Source organism: Apodemus sylvaticus, chromosome 8, assembly GCF_947179515.1.
Source record: "Apodemus sylvaticus chromosome 8, mApoSyl1.1, whole genome shotgun sequence".
Taxonomy (NCBI): domain Eukaryota; kingdom Metazoa; phylum Chordata; class Mammalia; order Rodentia; family Muridae; genus Apodemus; species Apodemus sylvaticus.
In genome coordinates this window covers 15,184,230-15,195,792 of record NC_067479.1, presented here as the reverse complement: position 1 = coordinate 15,195,792, position 11,563 = coordinate 15,184,230, and the positions used below count along the sequence as shown (strand labels likewise).

Below are 11,563 nucleotides of genomic sequence, written 5' to 3'. Positions count from 1 at the left end.
TGGGGAGATTGGCATAAGGGGAGCGACTCTTTGAAGAGAAGTCAGCAATTGGTGAATTAAAAAAAAAAAAAACCATTAAAAAAAAGACTCTCCATCAGCTTCAAGATATCTTTATACCTGGTTTGTTTTTTTTGTTTGTTTGTTAGGTTTTATTTTTGGTTTGATTTTTGATATTTTTGTTATTTTTGTGGTGCCTTCATGTGGCCACCTCTTCCCATTATTGTTTTTATTGTCTCAGTTGTGTCTAAAAGGCTATAAGGCATACAAAGTGTACAGAAGGTAGACACTATCCTAGACTACAAGCCAAAATGGCTACATCGGCATCCTGGGCAAAGTGAAAGAGCCATGTGAAGAATGTTACTTTTATTTCTTCGGGTGATACGGTGAGTGCTAGATTATTTTTTCAAAGGTTTTTTTTTTTTCAACATTTGAGAGGATCACATGATTTTTTCTTTCAGTTTGTTTACATGGTAGATTACATTGATGGATTTCCTTTTATTGAACTATCCCTTTATCCCTGGAATGAAGCCTATTTGAGCATGATAGATGATGCTTTTGATGTATTCCTGGATTTGGTTTCTAAATATATTACTAAGTATTTTTGCATCAACGTTCCATAAAAGAAACTTTGTTGAGTTTTTGTATGGTTTAAATATCAGGGTGACTGGCTTCATACAATGAGTTTGGCAGTGTTTCTTCTGCTTCTATTTTCTAGCTTGAGGACTGAGTATTTGTGCTAGCTCCTCTTTGAAGGTCTGTTAGAATTCTGTGCTCCAACCATCTCTCCCTGGGCTTCTTAATTTTATTTATTTATTTGTTTATTTGTTTGCTTATTTGTTTTTGCTTGTACAATTTTTAATGACTGCTTCTAGTTCCTTAACACTTATAAAGCTTTTTAAAATAGTTTACCTGATCTTGATTTAACTTTGGTAAGTGGTATATTTCCAGTAAACCATCCATTTCATTAACATTTTCTAATTTTATGAATTATAAGCTTTTTATGTAAGAGGTAGTGATTCTTTGATTTTCCTCATTTTCTTTTGTTATGTCCCCCTTTTCACTTCTGGTTCTGTTTATTTGGATACTGTCTCTGTCTTTAGTTTGACTTGAGTTTTACCATTTTTTTTCTCGTTGATTTTTCTCATTAACAAGCTTTTGGTATCATTGGTTCTTTGTATGGTTTTCTTTGTTTACAATAGATTAATTTGAGCTCTGATTTTCATTATTTCCTGCCTTCTCTCTTTGGTGTTTTTTCCCCTTAGAGTTTTCAGGTATACTTTTAAATTGCAAGTATGACAACTTTCTAAATTCTTTATGGAATAACTTAATGCTATGAACACGCCTCTAATCACTGCTTTCATTGTATACCATAAATTGGAGTATGATTTGCCTTCATTTTTTATTGAATTCTAGGAAGTCTTTACTGTATTTCCATATTTCTTGTATATTAGGTCATTGAGTAGACTGTTGTTCAATTTTCATGAGCACGTAGGTTTTCTAGTGTTTCTGTTGCTATTGTAGTGTTTATCCATGGTGATCTGTTAAGGTTGAAGGAAGGATTTCAATTATGTATCAGTTGAGGCTTGCTTTGTGACCAACTATATCATCAATTGTTGAGACGGATTTATTAGGTGCTGAGAAGGAGGTGTGGACTTTTGTGTTTGGGTTATGTAGTCAATAGATGTCTGTTAGGTCATTTGATTTGTAATATCCAATAGTTTCATTGTTTTTCTCTGTTTAGTTTGTGTTTGGATAACCTGCCAAATGGCAAGAGTGGGGTGTTGAAGTTTCCCACTATTAATGTGTGGATTTGGTATACAATTTAAGTTTTATCAATGTTTCTTTTACAAATGTGGGTGTCCTTGTATGTAGGGCATAGATGGTCAGAACTGAGGTATCATCTTAGTGGTAGACTTTTTCTTTGATAAGTATAAAGTATTCTTCTCTGTCTCTTTTGATTAATTTTGGTTGAAAGTCTATTTTATGAGATATTAAAATGTCTATCCCAGCTTGATTTTTGGGTCCACTTGCTTGGAAAACATTTTTTCCAGCCCTTTATTTGACATATTGTCTATCTTTATTGCTGAGTTGTGTTTCTTGTATGTAACAGGATGATGGATCCTGAAATTGAATGGACATTCTGTTAGCCTGCATATTTTTATTGGGGAATTGAGTTCGCTGTTGTTGAGTTAATGGCAAGTGATGATTAAAAATATGGAATGCTTCACAAATATGCATGTAATCATTGTGCAGGAGCCATTCCAGTCTTTTCTGTATTGTTCCACATTTAGCATATGTTTCTAAAGCAAACACTGTTGGTGAATCTTAGTGAACATTGTATCAGTTCCCAAACCAAAATCCATGTTTTATACAAAGAGTGGAGAAGTGCTGCCTGCTCACTCCACCTACATGATCTACTCATTTCCTATACTTCTTATTAGATAAAGTATTATCACTCAGTTAGAATGATGGTCATTGTCTAGACTTTTCTATCAGTTTATAGGTCATGGGAGATAATACCTCCTTCAAAATTTTCTTGTTTTTTTTAAAAGGGAAATTATTATAAATATCAGAGTATTCCTTTAAAAATGATCAATATTTAGAGAACTGTTCATTATTTAAGTATTGAAGGTGAAAACTTTTAATGTATTTTGTATTAAATCAATATGTGTTAATTACTTAAGGACATATCTACTGTTTAGGTTCTGTAATATACTTAGCCCCTTTGTCTACATTTCAGTTACCTATTTTCAGTAGTCTTCAGACTTGAATGGTGATATGTATTCTTGTTATCTCTGATACCCCAGGACAGGATTTTGCATTGAGATTTCTGACTGCCATTTTCTAAGATTTTCACTGATTTCATTCATATTTCTCAAATCATTTGTCCTTCAACAGCAAGCTCCTTAATATATGTTCTTCATAATTTTGATGTCTTCAGTAGAAGAATTTTCATCCAGCAATATTGCTGTCTTGGCACGGAAGCACAACCAAAGTCCTGCTAGGCCTGCTTTTTTTTGAAGGGAACCTTAGAAGGAGTGGGTCTGGAAGAGAGAAATGGGATCACAGGGAGGAGCAAAGGAGAGGGAACTGCTGTTCTTATCATTGGGAACAGGGGCATACCAGTCTGATCTATACAGTGAATGTCAGGCCATCAAAGACTACAGAGTAAGAGTAAAACAATGTTTAGATATAAAGAGACAGACAGACAGACAGACAGAGAATAAGCAATGAATAAATGCAAAATAAACAAAAGTAATGACTTGAATAAATTTGCTACGAGATTGTGAATTCATATATAGTGATTTAGACAAGTCTGTTATTCAATTTTAACCAATTTGAGGAAGATTTATATTATAAATGCATGCTACAATGAGAGTTCTTGAAGATAATCTAGAATGTTATATATTTTTCATAGATATTCAAATGTAGCAGGTTTTATCATAAATATCAATATTTATATTTATGATTTGGAAGCAAAATTTTGTCTAAGCATTTAAGCTAAACCTTACGTAGTACCTCTCATGACTAAGTGTTTTCTTGAAATTCTGCTACCTAAATTATTTGACTTAAAATATTATATGACACTACATTTCTTTGGGAATAATTAATCTTAGAAAACACAAAGATTACTCTCTTGTACTTTTTGTAGTTATTATTTTCTGATGCATTCACATACATATGATGTACTTTGAGATATTCCCCTGTGTTTTCATATTGTACTGGCTAGTTTTATGTGTCAACTTGACACAGGCTGGGGTTATCACAGAGAAAGGAGCTTCAGTTGGGGAAGTACCTCTCCATGAGATCCAGCTGTGGGCCATTTTTTCAATTAGTGATCAAGTGGGGAGGGCCCCTTGTGGGTGGATCCACCTTTGGGCTGGTGCTCTAGGGTTCTATAAGAGAGCAGGCTGAGCAAGCCAGGGGAAGCAAGCCAGTAAGAAACATCCCTCCATGGCCTCTGCATCAGCTCCTGCTTCCTGACCTGCTTGAGTTTCAGACCTGACTTCCTTTAGTGATGAACTGCAACATGGAAGTGTAAGCTCAATAAACCCTTTCCTCCCCAACTTGCTTCTTGGTCATGATGTTTGTGCAGGAATAGAAACCATGACTAAGAAACATATCATATCCCATTGCTTTTCTTCTAAATTCTCCTGGTTATTCTCTCTCCCTCCTGCCCCCCCCCCTCTGTGTTTGTTTATACCCAATGCGTTAAATTAGTATTTAGTATTGCCTGTTAGAACATAGGTGAGAACTTGTTACATGAGCAAATGAAGTTTACCAGTATCTACAATAGAGAGGAATATGACTGGCCAACTCCCAGTAATTCTTAATTGTTAAATGTTCCTAAGAGAGGATTTGGTCTTACGGACCCATCCTCTATCCATGATGGAGTGGTGAAAGCCTCAGAATTATATAGATGGCTGTCTACGCTGTGAGTTCATTGTCTAAAACTCATGGCATACCCAGAAGTTCCCCACCCATCATTTAAAGCTGAACTTATTTCTATTCCCTCTTCCAAGGCACTCCCTAGAGCTTGGAGTGAACGATGTATATTCAGGGTTGAGCACACAAGCACTTATTCTCAGCAAGTTTACAACTCATGAGCCTCTGCACTAAGTCTACTTCCATTTAACTATACTGATGTAACTGTGCATACATTTATCATATAACATAATTCAGAATGATTGTGAACCATATAAATTTGCAATGCAATATCCTATTCAAAATAGATTTCATGACCACATAAATTATCAGTTTCTCTTTTACACTTTCAACCTTCTGGGCAACTTCTATATATTTTAAAGCATAAGGTATTAAAACAATTTGGTCAATATAAAAGTCATTATGAAGTAATCACATTTATTTCAGAAAACTTAGGAAATACAAGCTTTTCATTGTGTGATGATCTGTGATTTTATTTTTATCTTATGAATTAATAAGGCTTTTGAAGATTTTATCTGTCACTAGAATTTTATATCTATTTCATAGACAAGCACATATGACATTAGTTTGCAGAGAATTATCCACTGTGCCTTACAAAGTGATCAGATTTGGGAATAATCATAATAGACAGCATGCTTGAACTGATTCTGACAGCATAGTTACAACATAAATGGAATGACCACTTTATTCCACATAAAATAATAACAACCACAAAGAAAAATCCAGATCCCATTTGAATTTAAAGCTTTAAAATTGTGTATATATTCCTTGTTAAGTAAATAGCTTTTCCATTAGAAATAAACATAATTTTATCACATTTGTAATAACAAGGTTCAGCAACACTTTTCTTATTACTGAGATTGCTACAGTAGGAACTACCTTAAAATTGATGTCTATGCTGTGATGTGGGAAGAGCAAGAGCACTACAAATGGAACTTGTATATCACTGCTCTTTCCAATGAAGTAATTTGCTTAGTAAGGATACTTTCATACAATCCTATTTCTAGCATGGATCATTTCAAGAATCATGCTTTATTACATGTTTAGATCTCCATATGGAATCACATCATATACTAAAGAATAGTCATGAGTGACAAATGTAAATCATGGAAGAACTCGTTGCTTTGATGAAGGATAATACAGTTTGTTGAATGTCTACAAGTTGTAAAAAAAATCTGTCCCTCTTTTTACTTTCTTTGTGTAAAAAAATAACTTAATATTTCCAATTACTAATCACACTGTAAAATAATAATGTTGTATATCCAAACAAACAATACCTGTTTTTTTGAAGTAAGTAACCCCTTAAGAGCACTGATGAGGTGACCACTATTTATTAAGAAAGGGGTGAACCATAAAAATAAAACATGAAAGCCACGAATATTGAACTAAGCTTTTCATATTTCAAAGACATAACAAAACTCTTTCTTACTGAAAATAAAATGCTTGGGGTTGTCTGACCGGACTTGCTGATTCATGAACTTTTCCCGTCAAACCAATTTTATTTCTCAAAACTGCATTTATGTTCCAAGTAAATTACAAGCTGAAAATGTTTTAAATGCTGAACCTTATTCCATCTTCCATGAAACTGTCACCTAGCCAAGATATGTTGGCTTAGTTTGATAAAAAACAACTCCCAACTACCAAGAATAGGTTTCTGTTTTAAAAGCTTAAAGCTATTCTGAATCTTGAAGTGTTTCACATCTCTGTATAGAACTTCTTTTACAAATTGATTATTTCCTATACAAATGAAAATTGATATCACAAGTGGAAAGAGTCTTTCAAGATGCATTAGCAAGTTTTATGGAGTTTTATATATACTTTAAGACTAATAGAAAATGTTATGTACCAAGTTGATTGTTTCTTCAAATTTTATATTGTACTGAGAGCTGTTTCCAAGGAAATAGTTCTCTTAGTATGCAAATAGTTAAATGTGAAAATATTATTTGTCAATTTTATGAGCTTTCCAATCATCTAGACACACAGTGATCTATAGAATAAGCACCAAAATTACCAAAACTTTACTATTAATTTAATTTCAGTGTTAATTTTCCCTACTCACAACTATAGTTTTTATCAAAATGAAAAAGTTTAGCTTGGCTAAAAAACTTCCTCAGTGATATTGAGTCTGCCTGCACACTATCCTGCTTGCAACCATAATGATAATGGACTAAACTTCTGACACTGTAAGCTAGCCTCAATGAAAAGTTTTTCTTTACAAGAAGTGGCATGTTTATGGTATCTCCTAACAGCAATAGAAACCCTAACTAAACAGTGTGGTATAGTTCTGTATGCTTCAATGTGAATGTGAACCAGAGGTTAGTGTCAGGGGTCTTTCCAAATATCTCCTCAATTTATTTTTTAAAAAAAGGATTTTTTTACAGAACCTGAAGATGCCTAGGTATAGACAGTCTCTTTGGCCAGTCATCTCCAGGAATGCCTGTTTGGTGGGGAGTGCTGGGGTAACAGAGGCTTCCAGATCTGCTCATATTTTATACTGTTGCTCAAGATCCATGCCCAGGTCCTCATACTTGAGCTGAAAACACTGAAACGACTGGGCCAGATCTTCAACCATCGTTTACCATTCTATATTTGTTCACATGTTTTCTTTTTATAATTTTGAGAGGTTTCTGTCTTATGGATGGTCTTTAACTATGAAGAACTCTTGCTTCATCCATTAAACGTGGGCTATTGGAGGGATTATTTTCTATGTACTCTGTAAGTTTAAATAGCCATATTATTCTATACAATTCTTATCACTTTTATTTTCTAGATTGAAATAAAGTGACCACTATAATTTTAATTCTATGTACAACTGTTGATGCTTAGTTATGTGTTTACCATGTCTTAGTTTCTGTGCAGGTTTATACACACACACACACACACACACACACACAAACACACACACAAACACACACACACTCACATGCACACATTCACGTGTGTGTATTTACATACATATACATTTCTCTGTTTAAATGTGGCTTCTGTGTTATTAAACACATGTGCAAAATTTCTAGGATTTGTAATTCTGCTTTCACTTCAAATTCAAATTCTTGTCCTTGACTTCCTTCCCTCATTCCATTTCCAATTTATTAATTTTGGGAGGAAATCATTCTTTGATTTTATTTTTAAGACTCTTTTTCCTTCTTCCAGACTCTCTCTTACACCTCTATTTGTTCTTCTTCTAACTCGTAGCTTCTCTTGTCATTAATTGTTATTTCAATTTATTTTTACCAAAGTGTAGTTTATTCTTCATTTGCTGAGTACATTGGTATATTAAATAGCTGTGAGTCCACTAATTACTCCTATAAAAATAAAGTATTTTCTCCAGATTTATTTTCTTGATGTTTATTCTCTGAGACAGTTCGAACATTTTAATTTGTCTTAAGGCTTTATTATTTTTCAGGAATATTTTTAATAGAATTCTTTATATTAAAATATAAACAAACAAGCAAAATACTGGAAAAGACAAGATAAGTTATGATTCAGTAAACAGACATGTGCCTCCTAACACAAGTCTCATCCACAGGACTCATTTGAACAAGGAAGAGAAGTGATTTATTCATTTCCTCTCATGTTTGTGTGCATTTTTGCTATGTTTATACCTTTGCACATACATAGGTACATACAAATCTAGGTGTACATGCACACACACACATACACAGAGACATATAAGCACATACATACACATAGGAGAACATGCACCACCCCACATATACACACACAGATACACAAATACATAGGCATACACATTGACACACACAGGCACTCACGCACACACACAAATACACAAAAACAAAATTATACACACAGGTACACATATCAGTACACACAGATAGGTACACATCCACACACACATACTGTCAAGTAAATAAAAAACGTAAGGATAAAATCACCTTAAACTTAATACTATTTCTACAGGAATTTGAACTCAGCATTAAGGTTGCTCTGACATGGATTACATCCAAAGTCTTTGGTTTGTATTGATCCAACTGGAATGACAAACCTTTATTTCCTCTGGCTAAAACAAGCATGCCCTCAGAACACACCTTTAATCCCAAAGAATGGAAGTAAGTTAGTTTATGGAAGGAATCAACCATGTTTGAAAGAGATTTCTTAATTTAGTAACAATGAATCAGAGAAAGATTAAACAGATAGAATAGGCACAAATCTCAATAGAAAGGAAAGGAAAGGGGTGAGTTCAAAGAGTAGTTTAAAGAAAACAATTCAGTATTCATCCCATATACAGACACCAACACACACACACACACACACATACACACATACATACACACACACACACACCACTGGCACTATTATAGATGCCAAGAAATGCTTGCTGAAAGAAGCCTGATATGGCTGAGAGGCCCTGCCAGACCTTTGCAAATACAGAGGTGGATTCTCACAGCCAACCATTGGACTGAGCATGGAGTCCCCAATGGGGGACTTAGAGAAAGGACAGAAGGAGCTGAAGGGCTTTGTAATCCATAGGAAGAAGAACAATACCAACCAACCAACCCCACCGAGCTCCCTGGGACTAAACTATCAACCAAGGAGTACACATAGCTCCGGTTGCATATGTAGCAGAAGATTGCCTTGTCAGATATCAATGGGAGGAGAGGTCCTTGGTTCTGTAAAGGCTTGATAGATGTCACAGAGTAGGGGAATTGAGGGCTGGGAGGCGGGAGTGGGGTGGGTGGAGGAACACCCTCAAAGAAGAAGAGGGAGGGAGGATGGGATAGGTGTTTTCCCGGGTGGGGGGACCCAGAAAGGGGAAAACATTTTAAATGTAAATAAAGAAAACATCTGATTTCCAGAGTGGTTGTACCAATTTGCAACCCCACCAGCAGTGGAGGAGTGTTCCACTTTCTCCACACCCTCTCCAACACCTGCTGTCTCCTGAATTTTTAATCTTAGCCATTCTGACTGGTGTAAGATGAAATCTTAGGGTTGTTTTGATTTGCATTTCCCTAATGATTAATGAAGTTGAGCATTTTTTAAGATGCTTCTCCACCATCCGAATTTCTTCAGGTGAGAATTCCTTGTTTAACTCTGTACCCCATTTTTTAATAGGGTTGTTCGGTTTTCTGGAGTCTAACTTTTTGAGTTTTTTATATATATTGGATATTAGCCCTCTATCTGATGTAGGATTTGTGAAGATCTTTTCCCAATTTGTTGGTTGCCGATTTGTCCTCTTGATGGTGTCCTTTGCCTTACAGGAACTTTGTAATTTTATGAGGTCCCATTTGTCAATTTTTGCTCTTAGAGCATAAGCTATTGGTGTTCTGTTCAGAAACTTTCTCCCTGTTCCGATGTCCTCAAGGGTCTTCCCCAGTTTCTTTTCTATTAGCTTCAGAGTGTCTGGCTTTATGTGGAGGTCCTTGATCCATTTGGATTTGAGCTTAGTACAAGGAGACAAGCATGGATCAATTCACATTCTTCTGCATGCTGACCTCCAGTTGACCCAGCACCATTTGTTGAAAAGGCTATCTTTTTTCCATTGGATGTTTTCCGCCTCTTTGTCGAGGATCAAGTGGCCATAGGTGTGTGGGTTCATTTCTGGATCTTCAATCCTGTTCCATTGATCCTCCTGCCTGTCACTGTACCAATACCATGCAGTTTTTAACACTATTGCTCTGTAGTATTGCTTGAGGTCAGGGATACTGATTCCCCCAGATTTTCTTTTGTTGCTGAGAATAGTTTTAGCTATCCTGGGTTTTTTGTTGTTCCAGATGAATTTGATAATTGCTCTTTCTAACTCTGTGAAGAATTGAGTTGGGATTTTGATGGGTATTGCATTGAATCTGTATATTGCTTTTGGCAAAATGGCCATTTTAACTATATTGATTCTACCGATCCATGAGCATGGGAGGTTTACCCATTTTTTGAGGTCTTCTTCCATTTCCTTCTTCAGAGTCTTGAAGTTCTTGTCATAAAGATCTTTCACATGTTTGGTAAGAGTCACCCCAAGATACTTTATATTGTTTGTGGCTATTGTGAAGGGGGTCATTTCCCTAATTTCTTTCTCAGCCTGCTTATCCTTTGAGTATAGGAAGGCCACTGATTTGCTTGAGTTGATTTTATAACCTGCCACTTTGCTGAAGTTGTTTATCAGCTGTAGGAGCTCTCTAGTGGAGTTCTTTGGGTCACTTAGGTAGACTATCATGTCGTCTGCAAATAATGATAGTTTGACTTCTTCCTTTCCAATTTGTATCCCTTTGACCTCCTTATGTTGTCGAATTGCCCGAGCTAGTACCTCAAGTACAATATTGAAAAGATAAGGAGAAAGGGGGAAATCAGTCTGGCGGTTCCTCCGAAAACTGGGCACCTCACTTCCAGAAGATCCTGCTGTACCACTCCTGGGCACATACCCAGAGGATTCGCCACCATGTAATAAGGATACATGCTCTACTATGTTCATAGCAGCCCTATTTATAATTGCCAGATGCTGGAAAGAACCCAGGTATCCCTCAACAGAAGAGTGGATGCAAAAAATGTGGCATATCTACACAATGGAGTACTATTCAGCCATTAGAAACAATGAATTCATGAAATTCTTAGGCAAATGGATGGAGCTAGAGAACATCATACTAAGTGAGGTAACCCAGACTCAAAAGGTGAATCATGGTATGCACTCACTAATAAGTGGTTATTAACCTAGAAAACTGGAATACCCAAAACATAATCCACACATCAAATGAGGTACAAGAAGAAAGGAGGAGTGGCCCCTGGTTCTGGAAAGACTCAGTGAAACAGTATTCGGCAAAACCAGAACGGGGAAGTGGGAAGGGGTGGGTGGGAGGACAGGGGAGGAGAAGGGGACTTATGGGACTTTCGGGGAGTCGGGGGCTAGAAAAGGGGAAATCATTTGAAATGTAAATAAATTATATCGAATAAAAAAAAAAGAAAACATCTAACGAGAGAGAGACAGAGAGACAGAGATAGAGACAGAGAGAGACAGAGACAGAGAGAAGAGAGAATCAGCCAGTTCAGTTGAATGCAGACTAGTCAGTTTAGTGGAGTTCAGTTCAGTTTCATGCAGCCCATGCAGTACAGTTTGAGTTCAGCGTTGGTTTTCCTAAGGCAGCGCAATTCAGTGAGAAGCTGAGAGAAGACT

The 11,563-nt window shown here is 36.0% G+C and overlaps 1 non-coding gene across 1 annotated transcript; it reads right to left on the bottom strand.

Annotated features, from left to right (window-relative positions):
- Window positions 1-2,208: 2,208 nt before the first annotated feature.
- Window positions 2,209-2,311, bottom strand: LOC127691826 (U6 spliceosomal RNA). Its single transcript, XR_007979396.1, has one exon. It is a non-coding gene; the product is annotated as a U6 spliceosomal RNA (small nuclear RNA).
- Window positions 2,312-11,563: the final 9,252 nt, after the last annotated feature.